The sequence below is a fragment of the Bubalus kerabau genome, chromosome 9 (assembly GCF_029407905.1).
Source record: "Bubalus kerabau isolate K-KA32 ecotype Philippines breed swamp buffalo chromosome 9, PCC_UOA_SB_1v2, whole genome shotgun sequence".
In the NCBI taxonomy this organism is placed as follows: Eukaryota; Metazoa; Chordata; class Mammalia; order Artiodactyla; family Bovidae; genus Bubalus; species Bubalus kerabau.
In genome coordinates, this window is record NC_073632.1 from 95,642,451 (window position 1) to 95,666,734 (window position 24,284).

Here is a 24,284-nt window from a genome sequence, read left to right on the forward strand (position 1 = left end):
CAGGCCATGCGTCTTTCATTTCATTCAAACTCCCTTTTGCCCATCTGGTGTATATTCTCAAGATTTCAGATTAATCAGATATTCCAATTATTGTTAGAACGCCTTACACTCTATGAGTACACAAAAATCAGAACTTACAGGAGTTCTGGTAGGTTTGACCAGCCCAAGTTATAATCTTTTCCTTTGAACTTTTCCTTTGAAGGCCTCTGAGGCCTACCACATCACACACTTCCTGCCCCCTCCTCACCCCCCGCCGCCTTGCTCTTGTCCTGGCATCACCTGACTCCCTGGAGCACTCAAGCCACAAGCTGGGACCTTCTCCTTGCCTCCCCATCCAGGTCCCAATGCATCCGTAGTCACCAAGCTTTTCCTCTGCTAATACTGCTTAAATCTGTCCCGGTGAAATCTTGCTGTGATTGCTACAACTATCTTGGAATTGACTTCCCTGTGTTCTGTCTTATGTCCCTCTGATCTGTTTTCCACCCAGTAATCAGAATAATCTTTCCCCAAAACAGCTCTGATCACTCCACTCCCCTACCTAAAACCCAAACCCCTCTGACTTCTCTACAAGGAATCGGTCCCTACCTCTCCGGCCTTCTCTTTCAGCCTTTCGGACTGATGTCTGGTCCTACTGAATTCCTTGGGGTGTCTGAAATGTTCTCTGTATTTTTTTTCCTCAGAAGTTTTGCAAAAACTATTGCCTGGGTCTGGTACACCCTCTCCACCAACAGGCTGTATCTGGAGAGCTGGGTTGGACCCTTCCTAAGTGTGTGTACAGCCTAGTGACATGTTTCCACTATTACCACTGACTATTCACCTGTTGTCTCACCTGTTAGACTCTAGGATTCTTGAGGTTGGAACTGGGTCTTATAAATCAGGCCCCTGGTTCTGTGCATGACCAATCAGAGGGATCAATATGTGTCTGCCAATTGAATAAATATGATAAATGTTTCTTTGAGAAAACTGACTCCTTCCCACCTTGGAGAGTGCATATTAGACCCGAGTGTATATTTGAACCACCCACGAAGCTTTAAAAGCAGCTGATGCCTAGACCCTAGGCCTGACCAACTTAATCAGAATCTGTAGGTAGGAGCAGAGGTTAGGCATTTTTAAGGTCCCCAAGTTGAGTACCCCGGGCCACTGGCCATTCTTGTGTAGCCCAGTGCCCACGTTTGGCAGCAGGGCATCAGCTTGTGCTGTTACGACAGGTGGCAACCATGATGTGAGCACGCTAACTATTTCATTTTATTTTCTACTGGAGAGCAATTAAGGGTCAGCACTTGGGGAATGACTTCAAAGGAACCAATTTCTGGCTCAGTGATTGCTTGAACACCTGGAAATCCACGTTTAAATGGAGTGGTGTCCATTTACAGCAATCGTAACAGTGGCTCCCACTTCTTGATCTCTGTGTTAAGTGTTTATCTGCCTTATCTCATTTTGTCTGACATTAATATAATGGGGTGGATTGCTAGTCTCATTTTACAGGTGAGAAAAAATCAACTCAGAAAAGGTAAGCAGCTTACCTGAGATCACACAGTTACAGAGCTGAGATTCAAGCCCTTTAGGCTTATCTGCCTCTTACAGGGGGAAATTCAGTCCCAAACACAGGAGTAGGGCCCCTGCATCTGCATCTATCAGAGTATCTCACTGCATCTACAGTGAGCCGGGCCCCTGAGCTGGTGGGTGGGGTGGGGAGGCTCTGTGGTTGGAGGGGTCCTCAGCCTCCTGACAGTCCTCTCCATCTGTAGGTAGAAGCAGAGCTTAGGCATTTTTTAAGGTCCCCAGATTGAGTGCCTGGGCCACTGGCCATTCTTATATAACCCAATGCCCACGTCTGACGGCAGATCATCAGCTTGTGCTGTTGTGATAGGTGGCAGCCATGATATGAGCACACTATTTCTCATTTTATTTTCTACTGGAGAACCTGGGGCCCCGCCTGCTCTGGAGCTGTGGCACAGCCTATTCCGGGCTCTTCTTGTTTTCTACCCTAACAAAAAGCTCCTGGGTTTGGCCTTGGCAGCAAAGTACAGAGCACCCTTTCTTCAGTTTCCTGAGAAAGCAAACTTAGGAGAAAGAGCAGCCCAGGGTGATGTGGTTTCCAGCTCTTGTTACACACAGCTGTTTGATTTTCATTTACAAAATGAAAGTCCCCATGAAAGGCTGTGTGCTGTGCAGAAATCAGTTGATCAACAGTAGATGAGTAAGTCATTATTTCTGGTTCTTTCTAAGAAGACGAAGTGGCTGGGAACATGAGCTCTGTGCAAGCCACACCAAGGGGTACAGGCTGAAGGGGTCAATGCCAAGAGATTGCCAGGCAGGCACAAGGCCCCCACCTGGAGACGGAGGTGGGAGAGCATCTGGGAGGTGACCTCATCCCTTTCCATGGTCAGAGTGGGAGCCACGTGTTTTCCTTGGTGCCTAGTGTTGCTCTGGGTGCTGCTCCACACCCGGCCTGCAAGCATGGGGCTTGTTCTTATTCCTGTCCCTCCAGTGTTGCTCAGCGAGATGCCCGGGCTCAGAGCCAGCCCTTCGTGTGACTGCTGAGTGACACTCCTGCACTTGCACCATGCTTCTGCTTCTGAGTTAAAGCTTCTGTGGATTCCCTCTGCTTCTCAGGGATCTTCCTTGAGTGCCAACACTTTGGGGAGCTTCCTACCACCCCCTCACACACATCCTTTCACCCCTGCTTTGGGCACTAACCTGAGGACACTTTGATGGCAGAAATGGCCTAAGATGTCTTGGGTGGGGAGAAGTACTGTGGGTGGGCGGGCCCCTTGTCTCTGGTCTAAAAACACACAAAGAACTCAGTGTATTTATTTGGTATTGGAACTTTGGGAAAGCTGATTTCAGATTGAACAGAGATAGGGGTTCTGGTGATTCTCCCCACTGCTGTTTTCTTCTTCTTTGAATTTATTTCAACCCAAAGGATCCTGGATTTATTACTGAGAGCTGGTGACATTCTCTATGAAGTTTGGGATGTAACTAGCTGGATGTTTGTAATTTGCCTGTGAAAATCAGGTGGATTCTCCCAGTCTTCTGTGAGCAAGAAAGATCCAGACTTCCTGGAGATCCCCTCCTCCCCGACTCAGACACCCGGGCTGGAAATGCTTCACTTCTTCAGTGTAGTGATGCCACCATGGCGTCATGCACTTGGGAATGAATGGCTTGTATAAGACTGGATTGTTCTCTACTCCTCTGGGCTGTGTGGGTGTTCCCACCACAGAACACTGGATGAGCATCTCAGTGGAGTACTGTTACAACAACTGCAAACTAGGCCTTGGAGATCTGGTCTTCTGATGCTTTTGTTGGGTCCATTGGATAAATAAGACCAGCTTTATCTCTGGTACATATTTCCTTCAGCTTCAAGCTCTTCAAAGTAGGGTGTATTGAATGACCTTGCTGGGTTTGGGTTCACCTTGTTCTGGTGGATTCTAGAGGTAGAAAGTCCTATCAAGTATATGGGAGTTTAAAAAAGTGTTTGTGCTGTGTTGACTTGGTCACATTTTACAGACACACATATGCACACAAATTCAGTGTTATCCTTGTTGGGAGACAATTATATACAGGTCTCTAGTGTTTCTGCGTGTTTGTGGCCAGACACTGCCTTAGGGGTGGACAAGTGTTTTCGAGTATGATTGTGTGTGCAGCAAACTGTGTTGGAGGATAGAGATTGCTTCTCCCTCTGGAGCAAAAAAATAAGTGAGCTTCAGATCAGATCAGTCGCTCAGTCATGTCCGACTCTTTGCGACCCCATGAATCACAGCATGCCAGGCCTCCCTGTCCGTCACCAACTCCTGGAGTTCACTGAAACTCATGTCCATTGAGTCAGTGATGCCATCCAGCCATCTGACCCTCTGTCGTCCCCTTCTCCTCTTGCCCCTAATCCCTCCCAGCATCAGAGTCTTTTCCAATGAGTCAACTCTTCGCATGAGGTGGCCAAAGTACTGGAGTTTCAGCTTTCACATCATTCCTTCCAAAGAAATCCCAGGGCTGATCTCCTTCAGAATGGACTGGTTGGATCTCCTTTACTGCCTATCATAAAAGATACAGGTTCCCTAAGTTCAGAGTTCTTTCTCCTGTAGTGCAACCCTTTGCAAGGCAGTTGTCACTCAGCCTTCTTTGCAACCCCCTGTGCGAATTGGGACTTGCAAAATCATCATTCCAAAATGCTGCTGCTCTAGCTACTGTTCTTGTGAATAATAAGATGTCCTCTCTCTCTGACCCGGGAGTATTGGGTCTTTGATGTATTCCTGGCTCTCAGGCAGGCTAACTTTTCAACTTGGAAATAGAATCAAACCTCATACCCCGCCCAAGTCTTGGCAATGATCAGTCTTCCTGGTCTCTTTGAGTATGATTTGCATCATTCGTGTTGGTGGGCTGGAGTCCATGGGGTCGCTAGGAGTTGGATACGACTGAGCGACTTCACTTTCCCTTTTCACTTTCATGCATCAGAGAAGGAAATGGCAACCCACTCCAGTGTTCTTGCCTGGAGAATCCCAGGGACGGGGGAGCCTTGTGGGCTGCCGTCTGTGGGGTCGCACAGAGTCGGACACGACTGAAGCGACTTAGCAGCAGCAGTGTAACTAGTAGATACTTTCTTTGGTTTAGACCCTAATTTGATCCATCGTTTTTGATTATAGAGAGTCAGAAATTTTCTTTAGAGAGATTTCATGTCTGGAAATGATTTTCTGTTGGCAGAATTTACTTTAACTTTCACAAAAGCTATTTTTTCTCTCTCTCCTTGTTAGCAACAAAAGGAGGATGCTGTGTGGTAGAGATAAGGGAAAATGGGCCGATGGAAGAGAGACATAGCAAATTTACAGAAAAATGACACTCTAGAGTGAAGCTGAGAAGACAGGCAGATGGCAGTTCTTGTCTTGAATCTTTCTCTTTAAAATAGGTATTTAAATAATATGAGTGGCAGTTTATCACATGCTACCTTGACATCCTCAAATTAAACTCCAAAAGCAGTTTAGTGACTGTAAACTTTATTTGCAGTATCACAGTCAATCCAGTGGTCCCTGAACAATAAAATAGGAAAGTAAGTCATGGAATGAATTCCTGGTGCTCCCAGATCGCAAAGTGATCCATATAAAGTGTAACGCATCATACCCCTTGGGGTCACAAGTTGCTTGAGGGTAAGTGATTTTGCAGGTTTCTTTTCCTCTTAGTAGTAGTAGGAAATTACTCCTGGTGTGGATTAGATTTGTAAAGGGGGCCGCTAGTGACTCAAACCCCCTTTCTGATAGCTATGGATTAGGAGACAAATAAGGCAAAGTATCTTAATTTAAAAAAATATTTTTATAGCATTTAGCACCTCACTCTTTTTGGCTGTAACCCCAACATGGAGCACCAAAATGCATAATCTATAGTGTAGGCTTAGAGAATCATCTCTTTCTGAAATTAATGATGGGTGAGGAGTTGAACCAAACCTCCCAAATTGCTTAAAAAAAAAAAAAAAAAAGTATAGTTTTTTTAATCTTTTATTGTGTTTCAAACATGTGCTCCTTTTTTCATTTTTAAAATTTTTTACTTTTTGGCTATGCTGCATGGCATGTGGAAATTTAGTTCCCTGACCAGGGACCAAATCTGCACCCTCTGCATTGGAAGTGTGGAGGCTTAACCACCGGACCACCAGGGAAGTCCCACACGCTCCTTTCAGAGCTGAGAGCGCCCTGCCTATCTCTTTAAGCTTGTGCTTGTGCTAAGTCGCTTCAGTCCTGTCAGAATTCTTTGTGGCCCCATGCACCATAGCCCACCAGGCTCCTCTGTCCATGGGGTTCTTCAGGCAAGGATACTGGAGTGGGTTGCCATGCCCCCCTCCAGGGGATCTTCCTGACCCAGGGATCGAACCCATGTGTCTTATGTCTCCTGCATTGGCAGGCAGGTTCTTTACCTTTGAGCCACCAGGAAATTCTCATGTTTAAGCTAGGAGTTCTTAAAGCTACAGCTCACGTGGCCTTAAGGGGAGTCTTCAAAACCTCTGAAACTTTGTAAGAGAGAAAGCAAGAGATCAGACAGAGATAGAGACACACACAGAGCAACAGAGAGAGAGTGCTCTAAAGGAGAGACATAAATTGCTTCAGAGAGGGAAGAGCAGAGAGGCGGGAACATTTCGGGCAGGAGAGGGTCTAGGCTCTCTTCAGGTTCCCACAGTGTCCATCCCTAGAACAGGTGAAAAAACGGGCTCTGGAGGCCATAGTCCCATGGGAACCCAGGGTTGCTGGGTGTTCCAGAAGAGCTGGGCAAGCCCACCCTCCCCTCCTGGGCCCCAGCCCTCCCTGATTCCCTGGTTTCCGTCTTTCCCACCTCATCCTCAGAGGTTCCGCTTGCTGAATTGCTTCTGTGAATATTAGCTTCTCCCTGAGATGCTGCTCCCAGAGCAAACAGCAACCTGCCCAGCAGGGAAGCCGCTGGGGATGGTCCTGCGCACCGCCACGCACATACACTGACTTATTCAGGAGGTGAGCTCCATGTCCCTTTCCTCTTCTGCTTTTTTGGGATGAATTCCACTCATAGGTTCTGAGGATCACACGTTTTTGATGTAGATTCACCTCCAACAGGCTCAGCTTCACAGGTCTGCTTCAGTAGCCCATGCCCTTTGCCTCAGCAATGCACGCCCTGAGCTGACAGAACACCTAGAAAAATATCTTTCCTCCCCCTCCTATCCCTTCTGGAATCTTGTTTAGATCATCAAACAAGAAAATGCATGAAAACAAGCATGTGAGTATTGGTATACAATGCACCGAAAGGAGTGGAAGAAAATCCACACCTTGTCATCCTGTCCCTGGGGAAAAAGCAAGGAAAGAAAGGGTAGGAATAATGCCTTGGCCTTCGACAAAACACTTCTCTGTATATGCTTCTGTTGTTCCAGAGGCACACAAATGTATTATATTTTTATATTATTACAATTATTATATATATAATAATTATATATTATATATTATAATTATTAGTATAATTATATTAATATAAATATATTTATATTATATTTGGGCTGGGAATTTAAATTCCATAAAGTATTTTATAATTTCTAGGAGGAAGTCAACCCTTAATTGTTCTTGCTCATGTTTTATCATGAGTCTCATTTAATCCAAAGTGTTGCTTCCTAACTTACAATCTTTCTGTGGAGGAAACACGAAAGATGCTTCATAAAGCCACTCTGCAAGCAGGATGCACATTTCAGAACAGAACTTTCCCCCTGCTTAAATAGTTGCTCACCCTTCCACCTCCCAAAATCAAGAATGACTCATTCGTGTACAAGATGAACCAGCCAAAGCAACATTTCTAATGGGCTCCAGACCCTGAAGGCAGAAACCCTTTAAGAATTGAAATTCCCATTTTATTGCAAACAACAAATATCAGATGGAATGTCCATTTAGCGATGATTGCCCAGAGGAAAACAAGCAGAAGCTAAGAGCTCTTAAGATTATAACCCATCATCAATCCAGTCAACTCCCTCAGATACTAACTTCATTACTAAAGGGTCATTATGTTTGTGTTGTCAGGGTTTTCTTGAAAAGTCCTTAGTGGCTATTTATGGGTCACTGGGAAAGCAAGTGTTAATGTCTGCCTTGGATGCTTTAGGACTGACCCTTCAAATGATTATATGGGATTGGCTGAGTCTGGAAGTTGTGTTGGTTTTCCACCCAAGGCTTCACAAGAGCTTTTAAATTGCCTGTAGCTGTCAGAGGGGATCATCTCCTCAGCAAAGTGGGTGGAGCTTGCCCATCACACCACAGTTCAGGTTTTTACAATAATGCTGCTGTGGCCTCTGGTCTCCCCTTTCACTTTAAATGGTGGTTCTGAAGTCAAGCTCTAGTGCCGCTGATTTGGGGCTTCCCTGGTGGCTCAGATAATAAAGAATCTGCCTGCAGTGCAGGAGACCTAGGTTTGATCCCTGAGTGGGGAAGATTCCCTGGAGAAGGGAATGGCAACCCACTCAGGTATTCTTGCCTGGAGAATTCCATGGACAAAAGAGCCTGGGGGGCTATAGTTTATGGGGTTGCAAAGAGTTGGGCATGACTGAGCAACCAAGCACACACACATAGTTGATTTACAATGTTAATTTCTGCTATACAGCAAAGTGATTCAGTTATTTATATATATATATATATATATATATTCTTTTAAAAATTCTTTTCTATTATGGTTATTCACAAGATATTGAATATAGCTCCCTTAGTGCAGTGCTGCTGATTTTATAAGAATCTTATAGGAAACAAGCTTGGGTTACTAACAGGGGTGGGGTTAGCACACACACCCTCTAGAAGAGGCTTCAGCAGCCATAACGAGGCCCCTGGGCCCCTGTCCTCCTCCACACAGCGACCCCCCTACCAATTTATCAGAGGCCCCACAGTCAGGCATTCATTCTCCTTCAAGTTAACCAGAATATACTCCTGGGATCTTAAGCTTTAATCATCTTTGTTTTTGTCAAGTATGGACCATCATGTCTTTTGGCCCCTACTGTGATATAGGGCTCCTCAAACAAAGTACTTCCCTGGTGGCTCAATCAGTAGAGAATCTGCCTGCATTGCAGAAGTCCTGGGTTCAATCCCTGGGTCGAGAAGATCCCTTGGAGGAGGAAATGTCAACCGATTGCAATATTCTTGCCTGGGAAATCCCATGGACAGAGGAGCCTGGCAGGCTACAGTCCATGAGTTGCAAAGAGTTGGACACCACTGAGTGACTAAATCACCACCAAACAAAGTAAGGGCATCTCTTGTAATTAAAAATGCTAAAATAGCTAAAGTAAATACGTATCGAGGCAGGCCCTGCCTTGGCACTAGGTGAAGCAGTCTGTGATTCTGGTACGTGGATCTGAATATTTTGTCCACAGAGTGTGGTGCAAATATTGCAGAGAAAGGTAAAGCTCAGAAAATTACCAGAGGGGCCTTGGATAAGTTTGCAAAGAGGTAGATGGGGCAGGTATGGCCTTCACTGTGATAAAGTCCACTGAGGGCCCCACGTGGGCCCTAGGAGGTTGGTAGAGTGAAAAAAGCACTTGGATCTGTCAGAATCCAGCCTGGTGTCTTTGGGCAAGTGATTCTGTCTGGGCTTCCATCTCGTCCTCTTAAAATTAAGAATATTTGCCCTAACTATCTTGCAGAGTAGAAATGAGCAATAAACGTTAAAGGTCGGCCACAGCATTAACGTCTACTGGAAGCTTGATTGGTTTGATCTCCTTGCTGTCCAGGGGACCCTTAAGAGTCTTCTCCAGGACCACAGTTTGAAAGCATCAGTTCTTCTGCACAGCCTTTTTTATGGTCCAACTCTCACATCTTACATCTCGCCCAGCACCTTATTACTATTACATGCATGTCATTACTTAGAATATCTTTCTTTCTCATTCTCAGTTTCAAAAATGATGATCACTACCCTTAGGGCCCTTGTTTTTTCTCCTCTCTCTTCCTTCTCCATCTGTTACCAACCACAAGGTTCAACAACAAGGGTGGAGCCGGGGGAAGTCAGGGGAGTTGACAGCACAGCTTAAGTCTATGAGGCCACCATCAAGAGTCTCCAGGGGCAAGGCTGGAGCTCCTACCTGTGGGGGACAAGGATCTGAACCCCAGGATTCCCCAGGTTTTCCAATTCTGTAGTTAGAAGCTTGGAGGAACTGAAAGAACTTTGGGTTGATCCTTGCTGTCTGTGTATTATATTTTGTCTTTATTAGAACTGAAATGTGTTTGTATCACTTCTCCTTCTTGTGGTCATACCTGGCTGGGGGTGGAGATAGCCTTTGGGTCAGTACCCTAAATCCAGCAGTCATCCCAGTGGGGCAAAATTATTGATGGGAAAATGGCCCTCCATAGCTAAGGCTCAAAGAAGGTGAAATCCATCTAACAAAGCACACATTTTCTTTTTTTTCCCCAGTGTTTCTAGGGGCCAGTGTTTTTTAAATCAAGGACAAGGTTATGGAAAATCATCTTTAATTAAACCTGCATCAGTCCCTCTAGGGCTTTGTGCTGTGTTCCCCTCTTAAATTATCCACTCCAATTAGCAGAATTCTTCCTCCCAGCCTCCAGGTTTTGTTTGCAGGTCTCACGGTGCTCTGACAGCTCCAATCTGTTTCATTGTGTCTGGAAGCAGCATCTGTAGGATTTCTTCCCCGGCTGCCTCAGGCTGCATTCTTTTTCTCTCCCAGGGTGTCTTTGTTATGAGCCCAGCTAAGGCCACAGACAGCTTTGTCTCTTAAACCACCACCCCCTGCCTATTGCTATCCTACTGACTTTTATTCCCTGCTCTTCCCAGAATTAATCTCCACCTGTCCATGTATTTAATCAAGATATTGACTAGTATTCCTTGTTACTTTCAGAAAGAAACTTATGGAAGCAGTGCTTCCTCCTTCAGCCAGAAAAACCAAAGTGGAGGAGCCTTCTTAATCGAGCATCCACCCAGCTGACATTGCGCCCTAAAATGATTAGAAAAACTCAGTTGATATTTTAAATCATCATTCAATTAATTAATCTAAAAAGAAAAGGGAACAGAAAATGTGCACTTTCTTTCATGTGATCCACATATTGACCCTTAAATACTTCAGCTTCCTGGAATATCTATTGCTGTTGCTGTTGTTCAGTCACTAAATCGTGTCTGACTGACTCTTTGTGACCTGCAGCACGCCAGGCTGCAGCATGCCAGGCTTCCCTGTCCTTCACTGTCTCCCAGAGTTTGCTCAGGTTCATGTCCATTGAGTCAGTGATGCTATCTAACCCTCTCATCCTCTGCCGCCCTCTTCTTTTGCCTTCAATCTTTCCCAGCATCAGGGTCTTTTCCAATGAGCTGGCTCTTGGCATCAGGTGGCCAATGGATTGGAGCTTCAGTTTCAGCATCCGTCCTTCCAATGAATATTCAGGGTTGATTTCCTTTAAGATTGACAGGTTGGATCTCCTTGCAGTCCAAATGGCTCTCAAGAGTCTTCTTCTGCACTGTATTGAATATATATTAAGAGCTATAAATTACTGAGCAGTAATTTTAAAAAGAAATCATTGTAACAAAATATTTATAGTGTACAAAAAAATCCGAGGAAGAATATTGAAATATGTTTTATACTTGTATCTATCTATGTCTGTGTAAATATCTGTATATATTTATCACCTGTGATATCTACAAGCCATTAAGCTTAAGATGTGAAACATAGATAAATCGAAGCCCTCTTATGCCCCTCTGCTGATCCCTGACTCTACAGTGGTAACTATGAACCTGACTTTGGCCTGTATCCTAGCCATGTATATTCACTACTTATGAAGGATCCATAAATAATACTACATTAAAAACTTCATGTAAATAGCATCATATTCTATGTATCTGTCTGCAACCTGTTTTTCACGTGTGAGAATTTCCTGTGTAAATATTAATAATTTGGCCACTTCATTTATTCTAAAGGAGGTGTGCCCATTCTCTCCTGGATGGATGTTTAGGCCCTGACTTGCAGCAATTATGAACAATGCTGTGATGGGCTCATCATTACAGGGGATCTGTGTGCGTGACAGTCTTCACAAGTGAATCAAGGTGATCAGGCAAGTCTGGGAAACTCTAGAGCAAACTTTTCCTGTAAAAGGCCAGATCATAAATAGTTTCAGCTTTGTGGTGACAAAGCTCTTGACAGGCCCTGTCAATTCCCTCCAGCCCACCTTCTTCACAATCCTCTAAAAAATATAAAAACCATTCTTAATTTGAGGGCTGTCTACAGTATGCTGGCAGATTTGGTCCACTATCCTGTGCCTGATCCTATTCTGCGTACCACTGAGATGAGGCTACCTATGTCCGTAAACCTATTGCTGCTGCTGCTGCTAAGTCGCCTCAGTCATGTCTGACTCTGTGCGACCCCATAGATGGCAGCCCACCAGGCTCTTCTGTCCATGGAATTTTCCAGGCAAGAGTACTGGAGTGGGGTGCCATTGCCTTCTCCACCATAAACCTATTGCTGCTGCTGATGCTAAGTCGCTTCAGTCGTGTCCAACTCTGTGTGACCCCATAGATGGCAGCCTACCAGGCTCCCCCATCCCTAGGATTCCCTAGGCAAGAACACTGGAGTGGGTTGCCATTTCCTCCTCCAATGCATGAAAGTGAAAAGTCAAAGTGAAGTCTCTCAGTCATGTCTGACTCCTAACAACCCCATGGACTGCAGCCTACCAGGCTCCTCCGTCCATGGGATTTTCCAGGCAAGAGTACTGGAGTGGGGTGCCATTGCTTTCTCCACCGTAAACCTATTAGATACTGTTAAATGCTCTGAGATGACTTTGGAATGTCATAAAATCTGTCACCTCCCCTGTCTCTCTGATAGTCTATGACTTTCTTCCTCCTTCCTTCCCTCCGGTATGGTTATGTGTTGCATGATTTATCATTTCTATGGGAACTTCTTGCTTGAACTCAGAGGTTTACTTTGGAGGAGCAGAGTGCCAGAGTCGCTCTTCCTCTATAAAGTTCTTACAGACTGAGCTTTATCCCACTTCTGAAAACCGGTGTGTGGCTGGGGCAGGTGGTAAACTGTGGGAACAGTGGGAATGCTTCCGCCTCTAGAACTACAGCCTCAGAACAGGTGCAGCTTGGGGACAAGGGGAGAAGACAGTGTTCATTGGACGCAAAGCCATAAACGTGCTTAGAAAACTTGGCATCGTCAATGGTGCGTGCTAATGAAGGCTTTTAATTTTTATGATTATCTAGGGGAGAAAACATATGGGGAATGGTGATAATGTTCTGGAAGACAAAGAAAACACTAACAGAGAACAGTCTTGAAAATACAAAAGAAAAATATGACACATCCTGAGGGCTGAATACAAAAATCAATATTTGTCATGAAAAGTGTATGGTAAGGAGCTTTGAGAAAATGGAGAAATTCCAGACCACAGGCTGCAGGGCATCAAACAAGTTCACACCAGTCACACTTGACACCATTTTAAGTTAGAGCTACAATATTAGCAGAATGGGTTGGTTCTGTTGGATTTGAGATGAAAACATTTCGTTCTCAGAAATAATTTGTTGGCCTGGATAAAACCCCAAAGACCAGGGAAATAGTGGCCCTGTGGCCCTACAGGTGTGGTGTCATTTGGCTTTTGGGGTCATTGGCTTAAAGAGGAGTAGAGAGAAGGGGTGGATGGAGACTGCCCCCCAAACACCAGAGAGGGTGACTGCTGAGCACTCTGTAATATATGAGGCTGAAGCAGGTGGAGGCACTGGGGGCTTCCAGGGGAACTCAGCCAAACCAGCAGCATGGCATCCTTGTTGTGTAGACAGAGAAGTAACTGCAGGGCGTCCCGGACACCGTGAGGAGGGTGCTGTTGGGTGGCTAGCTTGTCTACACCTTTCTGAATACAGCAAATAGAGTGCTCCTCTCATGATACCCTTGCTGGGTTCCCTGGCACCTTGCACCCCATCTCTCATGCCTTCCCCATGTGTAACCCACCAGAAGGCTCCCCTCCCAAGGGATATCACTCCTAACCCAGCCAAAGGCTCAATGCTTCTGAAGGCTTATTCCAGACCCTGTATAGGGTCAGGGAGGCTCCCTCTCCACCTCTCATATCACAGAGGCCTGCTCAGCTACAACTCAGGGACCTCTGGACCCCAGATGCTGAAGCTTCAGAGGGCAGTTTCACTGCTCAACTCTGAGCAGTCACTCTGCCTGCTGATTTTCCTGGTCATGAGTCTCCTAAGAAGATTGCAGGGCTGATGAAAAATACCTTCTTCCTCTGTCTCCATGCCAACAGTACGTGCAGGCCCTGCCTGCCTCTGTCCTCCCTGCGCCCCCAGCAAGGGTGCCCCATGGTGTGTATTGATCACCTTCTGGCACCGACTCACCATGACCTCTAGTCAGCTCTGTCTCCATTTGTTCCCTGATGCCCAGCATGTCTTTTTACTGTCCCACTTTGAGGCCAGTTGTGCAAAGTCAGAAAGAAAAAGAGATAGTCACCTATACTTGTAAGAATTATGCCCTTGGAATGTAATAACTGACACTGGTTTGGCATTTTGTTTCAAAACTGTTTTTAATCTGTGTCATTTGACACATCTCTAGGAAGCAGGTGAAGCAAATTTTATTCAAATATTTAAAAAAATTTTCATTTTATAAATAAGGAATTTAAAGCTTGAAGAGAATTTCTGAAGATAATTTTTAGGCCTTCCAGAAATTTCTGAAGTTTCCAGAGCTGGTATGTGATGGATCTGGGACTCAGACTCAAATCTTCAACCTTTAATCTCGTGGTTTTTAATGAGAATATTATTCCCTCATGGTTCTCCAGAGAAACAGAACCAATAGAATACACACATACATACACACATTTGCATATACCCATACAAATGTGTATGTGTATATTTATGTGTGTACACTATTTTAATATAATTGTATATTTTAAAAATATTAGGTTGCAGAATTATATATTATGATATTATTATTTATTAATATTATCATTTTATTATCTTAAGGATTGTCTTATATGATTACAGGAACTGGTATGTTCAAAAATCTGTTGAGCAGACTGGAAGTTCAGAACTCAGATAAGAGTTGATGGTGCAGTTTTGAGGCAGAATTTCTCTTCTCTGGGAAACTTGAGTTTTTGTTCTTGAAGCCTTGAGCTGAGTGAATGAGGCCCACCTACATTATCAAGCTTAATCTCCTTATTTACTATCAACCACTTGAAAATATTATGCACATCTACAAAATACCTTCTCAGCAGCATCTAGATTACTGTTTGATGAAATGACTGAGTACCACAGTCTGGGGCTTCCCTGATAGCTCAGTTGGTAAAGCATCTGCCTGCAATGTGGGAGACCTGGGTTTGATCCCTGGGTTGGGAAGATTCCCTGGAGAAGGGAAAGGCTACCCACTCCAATATTCTGGCCTGGAGAATTCCATGGACTGTATAGTCCATGGGGTCGCAAAGAGTCGGACACGACTGAACGACTTTCACTTCGCTTCACTTCACACCATAGTCTAGCCAAGCTGAAACAGAAAATTAAACATCACAGCTGTATGATAAAAGTCTTTCCTAGGATAAGTCTCAATTCTGTGGTGGGCAGAATCAAGAGTTAGCAGAGAAATGAAAATAAGACTGAAGATTTGTGCCCTAACCTGGTTCTATGGCCTGCACTCCCTCCAGGCAGGGTCTGCATCAGTTCAGCTTTGCTTTCCCAGTGCCTGGAATGACGGGTAGCCATGAGAGGCCATCAGTGAATATGGACTCAAGGGATATATGTGAAACTTCCTCATTATCTCAGAGATGCCAATGATGGAATTAACCATATCTTTTTTTTTTTTTTGGCTGCACTGCAAGGCATGTGGTATCTTACTTCCCAGATCAGGGATCAAACCCATGCCCCCTGCAGTGGAAGCACAGATTCTTAACCATTGGACCACCAGGGAAGGCCCTGGGTTAGCCATATCTTATAAAACTGGTGGCTTCCAGGTCTTTCTAGCCATTAGAGTGTGCTCTGGATCCTGACTGTCAAGGATTGAAATTCACAGAATTCCCACCTACTAGCTGTGCAGCCTTAGGCAAATAACTAAACCTCTCTGACTGACTTCCTCATTTGAAAAATGGGGGTGATGACTGTGTCTACTACATAAGGTTGTTGTGCAAATTAAATGAGTTAATACACAAATTAAATGAGTTAATGCATGTGAAGGGCTGAATTCAGTGCCTGGCACGTAGAAATGGCCAGTAAATGTTAGCTATAATTTCCTTTATTATTTGTGCATCTTCCTAGACTCTTTTGCTTTGAGCTCCACATTCTTATATGAAGGCCAGAGTTCTACATGTTCTTCTTTCTCAAACATTTCTAGGTTACCACTGCTAACTGCACACTGGAAGTTGTGTGCTATTTAAATAATTGAGAAGATATTACCTTATAGAAGAGAGTCCCTCTAAATTAAATAAACCAAGGGTAGGTTAGTATATTAGTTTGCTAATATTCTAGCAATATACCTGCTAAGACAAAGAGCCACAAACCAGGTGGCTTAAACAGAAATTCATATTTTCATTGTTCATTAGATGAGAAGTTTAAGTTCAGGTGTTGGCAGGATCGGTTTCTTCTGAGGGCTGGGGGAAAAAATCTGTTCCATGCTTCTTTCCTAGGTTCGGAAGCTTAGCCTCAGCTCTTCCTTGGCTTGTAGAAGGCTGGCTCCTCCCTGTGTCTTTACGACTATTGTCTTCTTTCTATGCATGTCTGTCTCTGCATCCATTTCCACTTCTTGTAAGGACACAAGCTATGTAGGGTGGATTATCTGTGAAGACTTTGTAAGACCATATTCACAGGTATTGGGGTTGTGATTTCAATATCTTTTGGGCAGACACAAACTCATGACATTCAGCTTTCATGTTGGGTCTAGTGAATTATAATCAGCTTATGCTCTGGCCTGGGCAGTGCCCTCTAGCTGACGAGTAAATACCCACTTTCAAGCCACACAGTGGTATGTGCTGAGGAACCTCAGCCAGAGTGAAGTTGTGGGCCATCATGCTGTTGTTTAACATTCCCTGTCATTTTAACATCTTTTTTGTATCTCATAAGCACTCAGTTAGTTGGTGGTGTTCATGCTGAAAGATGGGTTGGAACGATTTAGAAATAAAAATCTATGACGAGGTCCAAACACCTTGACACACCGTGTTACCTGATTCAAAAGACAGAGAGCTCACTGACATATTAGAGAAAAAGCTATATTATTTTTAAAAAGCATGACTCCATGGTTTTTGACTTACATGCTGTGAGAAAATATTTCTCCCATTTTACATTTATTCCAGTGTTGAGAGTCCCTTGGACTGTAAGGAAATCAAAACAGTCAATCCTAAAGGAAATCAGTTCTGAATATTCATTGGAAGGACTGATGCTGAAGCTGAAGCTCCAATGCTTCGGCCACCTGATGTGAAGAACTGACTTCTTGGAAAAGACCCTGATACTGGGAAATATTGAAGGTAGGAGGAAAAGAGGACCACAGAGGATGAAATGGTTGGATAGCATCACCAACTTGATGGACATGAGTTTGAGCAAGCTCCAGGAGTTGGTGATAGATAAGGAAGCCTGTCAGGCTGCAGTCAATGGGGTCGCAAAGAGTTGGACCTGACTGAGCGACTGAACTGAAATGAAAAATTAGTTTGGGTTATGGAAGGCTTTCAGGCTGAGTTCCTCCCGTGTAAGCTCCTGCCTTGTATGTGCGTAATACTGCAAACTCTCCCATGCTTTTTCACAAGTACCGCCCAGCTGATATAGATACTCTATCTGTCCTATCGCAGATGTCACTCTGAGGTCTGTGAGGAAGGTGATGCTCCCTACTTTACAGGTGTGGTCACTGAGATGCACAGAGAGTGAGAGGCAGAGCCAGGATAGAGGTACCATTCCAGGGCTGATTCCATGACCGCAGATGGAAGACTTTGGTAGAAGGACAGCAAAATCCTTTTGAGTCAATAGACAGTCAACGGGAGTTTGCTGTATGGCTCAGGAAACTCAAACAGGGGCTCTGTATCAACCTAGAGGGGTTGGGTGCTCCAGGAGGGAGATGAGAGGGAGGTTCAAAAGGGAGGGGATATATCCCCTCTCTTTTGTATACCTATGGCTGGTTTATGTTGAGGTTTGACAGAAAACAGCAAAATTCTGTAAAGCAATTATCTTTCAATAAAAAATCAATTAATTAAAAAAAAATCCTTTTGTGTCTGTAACCACTGAGTTCACGCTACACAAAGGACTGGTTCAGACCAAACTCTAATCCCGAAAGATACATGCACCCTATGTTCATAGCAGCACTATACACAATAGCCAAGACATGGAAACAAGCTAAATGTTCATCAGCAGAGGAGCGGATAAAGAAGGTATGACACATATATACATTGGAATATTACTCAGCCATTAAAAAAGAATGAAATAATTCCATTGGCAGGACATGGATGCCACTAGACATTACCGTACTAAGTGAGGTAAGTCAGAAAGAGAAAGCACCATATGATATCATTTATATGTGAAATCTAAAATATGACACAAATGAACCTATTTACGAGACAGAAATAGACTCAGGGACATAGAGAACAGATTTATGGCTTCCAAGGGGAAGGGAGTTGAAGGAGGGTTGGAGTGGGAGACTGGGGTTAGCAGATGTATGCTATTATATATGGAATACATAAACAACAAGGGCCTACTGTATAGCACAGTATTGAGTATACCATGAAAAACTATAAAGGGAAAGAATATAAATAATATAAGAATATATATAAAGAATATAATGTAAAGAATATAAATATATATATTTATATATATACAAATATAAAGAATATAAATGAAAAGAATGCATATGTATGTATTACTGAAACACTTTGCTGTATAGCAGAAACTAACACAATATTGTAAATCAACTATACTTCAATTAAAAAAAATTAACTAAGGACTTGTTAAAAGCTTCCAGAAAGACAGGAGAGGCCTTAATGGTGGGAAAAATGAAACTGCACAATGTCAATTCATTCCCCTGGGTCCTGTTTCTCCTCCAAGTGGAAATCAAATACTGGATAATGAGTTGTCCCGAGGTCTCCATCTTTTGAAGGTGATTGGCCAAAAATCAATTTCCCTACTGAAGTCATTCTTACTATTAACTGAAGGTCAAGCCGGTCACTAAAGACAGCTGTTTGTCACCTGTTGGGAATAGTTCTCAGGGCAGCTGCTCCAGGCGCTTACAGCCTTTTACAGACATCTATCCTGTCATCACCTTCTTTCCGGCAAGACAAGACACCTCCCTTCCCACCGCTGCTGTCTGGGGGCATGCTAGCAGCGTTCTGCAAGAACAAGGCCCTGAGATGCTTGTGGGCACAGATGCAGCTGCTGGCAGGATAGGAGAGGGAGTCAGGTGGCAATGTGCAGGTCTCCACAAGAACCTGTCATGTGCTGGAAGCCTGCTGGAGTACACAGAGAATGACTGTTAGAGCTACTGTTTTCTGGAGACCTACAGTGTGCCAACAGACCCTCAGCACATTCTGTGTATTGCTTCATTTAATTCTCTCAATATTCCTGCGAGGCTGGTAGGCACTAATGCTATCCCATTTTACAGATAAGAAAACTGAGGTCCAGGTGGTTAGAAAGCTTGCCCAGCTATACAGCTAAAAGTGGAAGAGTTGGGACTTTAGCCTAGTAGGTCTGACTTCAGAGCAAGGTCTCAATAGCATTTTAACAATGTCAGGGACTTTACGGTCAGGAGAGAGAGAATACTAACCCACAAGAATTATGGTAAGGAGTGTAGTGAGGGCTGTTGGAACAGAGAGAAAGGACCCTGGATAGGGTCTTAGGGGGTGGTCACGAAAGCACTTCCAGAGTCGAGGGCCTGGCTATGTGTCCCCGCAGCACCTTATAATGGTTACTTCTGTGTGTCAGGTTGGCTGGGTTTCAGGATAATTAGGTCAGGCATCATCCTGGGTGTTTCTCTGAAGGTGTTTTGGATGAGATTAACATTTAAATGTGTAGACCAAATAAAGCCGCCTGCCCTGCCTAGTGTGGGTGGACCTCACACAATCAGATGAAGGCTGGGATAGAACAAAGAGCTGACCCTGCCCTGAGTGAGGGGGTTCCTCCTGCCTGCCTGCCTGTGAGCTGGAACATGGGATCTTTTTCTGCTCTGGGACTAGAATTGAAACCTCGGTTTTTCCCGGATCTTGAGCCAACTGGCCTTTGGACTGGAACTCCACCACTGGCTGTCCTGGTTCTCAAGCTTTGAGAGATGGACTAGAACTAGAGCCAATGGGCTCTTATGGGTCTCAGTTTGATGACTCCCACCCTGCAGGACTGGAGACTTGCCTACCTCTGTGATCACATGAACCAAGTGTTTATACTACATCTCTTTATCTTTATTTCGATCTGCACACACAAACATCCCTTCTAGTCTGTTGGCTGTGTTTCTCTGGACAACCTTGAATACACACCCTGTTCTTATCCTTTCACACCACCTACCCCAGCATCTTATCACTGCCTGTTTACTTATGCCTCTTCACCGGGCTGTGAACTCTGGGTGGCAGGGACCAGTTCCCCTTATTTCTTGTCATATCCTCAGAGTCCAATGATACCACGTAGGGAAAGGACTAGCAGAATGCCTGTGGATTGATTGAATGAGAGGGTGAATGGGGTGCTGGGACCCTAAGGATGAGTAAGGATGAGTAGGAGGAGGCATTGGAGGTGGTGGGGTTGGCAGCTGGAGAAGGAAGTTCTAACAGTGGTAATGGCACGGTTCAAGCATCTGGACACGAATGATTTGAGCAAGGCTGGAGGCCGCAGCTTGAGGCCGGGAGGGGTGGAGCTGACAGCCAGGTCAAAAGGGGCTTCACACACGTGTTAAGCAGCTTGTATTTTATCCACACAGGGATCCATTGTAGCGCCTGAGGATTGAGAATCCATCTTGCAGTGTGACCTTGGCTAAAGAATTAAGTCCACCTGGGTCTGGGTTTTGTTGTTACTTGTTTTGTCTGTTCCTTTGCATGATTGGGCTTCCCTGATGGCTCAGACGGTAAAGCTCTAGCCTGCAATATGGGAGACCTGGGTTCGATCCCTGGATCGGGAAGATTCCCTAGAGAAGGAAATGGCAACCCACTCCAGTACTCTTGCCTGGAAAGTCTCATGGACGGAGGAGCCTGGTAGGCTACAGTCTGTGGGGTTGCAAAGAGTCAGACACGACTGAGCGACTTCACTTTCCTTTTGCATGATTAGACAGATAAGAGGAACCTCTGCCTAGAGAGGTTGTGAGCCTGCTATGGGAAATACCAGTGTTGGGTGGGGGGAGGCCTGCTGGGGGTCTGAAGGGGGCAGGGCCAGTGCTCCTGTGCACATGGCTCCCATCTCACCCTCGGTGCCTGGATGCACCTGCATGACATCCCTCTGCTCTGGGAAGCGGACGATCAGCAGCCTGTGATGAACGAGTCTCCTGGGGCAGCAGAGAGCTACCATGCCTGCCCTCAGGGCCTGACACAAAGGGAGTAATTTGTGTCTTGGGAGCATCTAGGTGAATAAATGGTGCCTAGAAAGAGTCTTTAGGAAGAACCGCAGTAACATGAGTGAGAGTCTCTGTGTTAATTGCAAAGGCCATTGAGTTTTAAGTTAAAAAAAAAAGAAAAACACAACAAAAAAACCTTGGATCCATTTGAGGGCCATGCATCTTCACATGCTGGTTTGGTATTTATCTGTGCTCATAGCATATTCAGCTTAGCTGCTGACCAGCCTTTTCATTGGTCAAATGTACTGCTCTATATGGGGAGATGTGGAGGGTGGAGAGATTAAATAAACACTGTAAAGCCTTCCAAACCTGGTTTGCTCCCAGGTAAATTCTTGCTATAGCACTAGCTGGTTGTAATTTTTGGTTTGCTTATTTTCTCAAATGTAATTATCAATAAGGTCTTGAAGGGAAAGGATGTCAGAGTGATCTGTGGCATATAGGAGTACTCAATACAGATGAATGAATGCATCTACTCTCATGTGGAAGATAAATAGGTGGAAACAAGCACTGCAAAAACTTCCAAATCCTAGTTTACTCTCAGGAGAAGCATTTTGCTTTTTTTTCTAGTTCATTAAAAGAAGAGAGGCAGATTGGTTTCCCCAGCAGTATGGGTAGACAGGAAAGAATGGAGAGGATTTTGTGTTTGGTACCTGGATGATGGAAATAAAGCAAATGCTTGGTTTGCACCATTGCAACTGATGGGGATTGTGAATGGTGGACTGGGGTCATGATCAGGAACTTCACCTCTGTTGTCACACTCGCGTGAGCATCAGAAGACTCGAACATGGTTCATATCATCTGAACAGGCACTTAGAAAGTCAAACAGTATCATCAAGAATGGAGATGATACGTGGTGGAAGATAGAAATGTGTTGTCTAGCCTTAGGACAAAGTATTTTTTCCCTTCCCTTTTTCATTTGATTTCTGGTGTATTACCTTCCCCATTTTCTGCCTTTCTTGTCCTCTTTTCATTCTTAAACTGAGTACTCCTCTTCCTCCTCTCCCTTGAATTCCTATTTGTGTTGATCTCATTTAGGACAGCAAGGGTGAGGGCTATGTGGATAAACAAGTGAATCAGGCAGCAGAGATCGTTAAAAAATCAAATGTATCCAGTGCCTTATCCAGCGACTGCCATGTGCTTAGTGTAAGGTTCCTGGTTTCCAAGGGCTGGTGAAGCAGGATAAGCAGATGGCTGATAATGACAAACTACACAGACCTCACATCAGGAAGACTGAACACAAAACAGTGAGTGTGGAACCCTAAATGGTATAGGAATTCAGAGAAAGTAGAGGTGAATAAGAAGTCAGATTGGATGGGCAAAGAGGAACACTCAAAGTATGAAGGATAAAATAAACAGAGGTGGTGAGGTGAGAAATCATGAGAAGACCAACCTCGCAGGACTGAAATGTATTAAGCCTCAGTAGGCAGCCAGCCAGCCAGAAAAGGAAGAGGGCTTTAGGAGCAGTCCATGGGGTCGCTAAGAGTTGGACACAACTGAGCAACTTCACTTTCACTTTTCACTTTCATGCATTGGAGAAGGAAATGGTAACCCACTCCAGTGTTCTTGCCTGGAGAATCCTAGGGATGGGGGAGCCTGGTGGGCTGCCGTCTATGGGGTCGCACAGAGTCAGACACGACTGAAGCGACTTAGCAGCAGCAGCAGCAGCAGTGGCACATAAGAGATATTCAATACAGATGAATTACTATCCATGCTGCGATTCATGGGGTCACAAAGAGTCAGACACGACTGAGCGGCTGAACTGAACTGAACTGTCCATGTGTTCATCAAGTAGTACAGGGCTCGTCTTATGGGGCAGTCAGCATATCTTTGGTGAAAGTCAGGGTTCAGTTCCAGATAACAATGTTCATTACAGTTTAAGCACAAAGGGATTTAACACAGAGCATTAGCTGCTTACAAAATTGTTGGGAGGTCTAAAGATGTGGGATTTTAGGCTGGATCCCCAGAAAAGATTTTCAGAAGAACAGGTTTAAAGGATTGACCCATCAAAGGTCTGGAAAATTCTACTTTTAAGCTTTCAAAGTGATTGCAGCATATGATAGCCCTTGGGTTGGAATAGATAAAGAGCTACCAAGCTACCATCTCCACCTCACTGAGAAAATATCTGAATATTCCTTTGTCCAGCGTGTGCTATTAAAGAGTAATGCTGGGAGCTACTGCATAGCACAGGGAACTCTATTCAATACTCAGTAATGACCAATAAGGGAATAGAATCTAAAAGAGAATGGATATATGTCCATGTATAACTGATTCAGTTTGCTGTATGGCAAAAACTAACACAACATTGTAAATCAACTATACTCCAAAAAAAAAAAAAAAAAGAAAAAAATACCATTAAAAAGAAGATCAATGCTTGGAGCTGGCAAGAGGGAAGGAATTCTCATTTGCTTCCTATTTTTAATATATTTACCTGGAAAAGTCCAAACACTTACCCTCTTCCTTGCCCCCAATTTGTGCTCAAGCTAATTGAAGTCTGGAGACATGATTTGCTAAACCAGGCTGGGGCAAGCTCCAAGAGAATTGCTGACAATGGTCACTTTTATGGGCCAAAGACACAGAGTCAGATGGATCAGAAGCAGTCCATTCATTTCTTTCTCTTCCCATTGCTCCTGGACCACTTAGCCAAGACTGGATGACTGATGGTAGCTCTCATAGTTGTGGTTCTCAAATTTGTAAGGAGGTTTCTGGAAGCCTGCAGTTAACTGGTTTTATAAATGTGCTGGGCTTTCTAGGTGGTGTTATTGGTAAAGAACCCATCTGCCAATGTTGGAGACATAAGAGACTTGGATTTGATCCCTGGATTGGGAAGATCCCCTGGAGGAGGGCATGGCAACCCACTCCAGTATTCTTGGAGAATTCCATGGACAGAGGAGCCTGGGAGGCTTCAGTCCATAGGGTCGCAAAGAGTTGGACATGACTGAAGTGACTTAGCACACAAGCATGCATAAAGGTGCCTGGGAAATACCTCAACCGTCTCTGCTTCCAAATCTAACCCCAGGCCCAGGTGGATTTGGGCATATTCCTGAGAGAGGACAGCTCTGCCCACATGGAAGACTTGACTCCGGATTCCAGCTGCATGACTCTTGGAATGGTGCCACTGTGTCAGCCCTTCCCCATCCCTCCCGAAACATCTGCCACTAAGTTAATTCATTTGCACAGTATGACCTATGACTGTCCCAGCCCCAGGACAGTGTCTCCCCTTCTTTCTAATGATAAAGGTAATATATGCTTGTTCTAGAACATTGCAAAATGCATCCAATAGGAAGAAAGGGAAAACGAATTCTATAATTGTACCACACACTGTTTGCCACACATTTTGGCACTTTTC

General features: G+C 44.5%; 1 protein-coding gene across 1 annotated transcript in view; it reads right to left on the bottom strand.

The window, feature by feature from the left end:
* The window catches only part of LOC129620148 (UL16-binding protein 3-like), a 280,018-nt gene that overhangs the window by 161,718 nt on the left and 94,016 nt on the right, over positions 1-24,284 (bottom strand).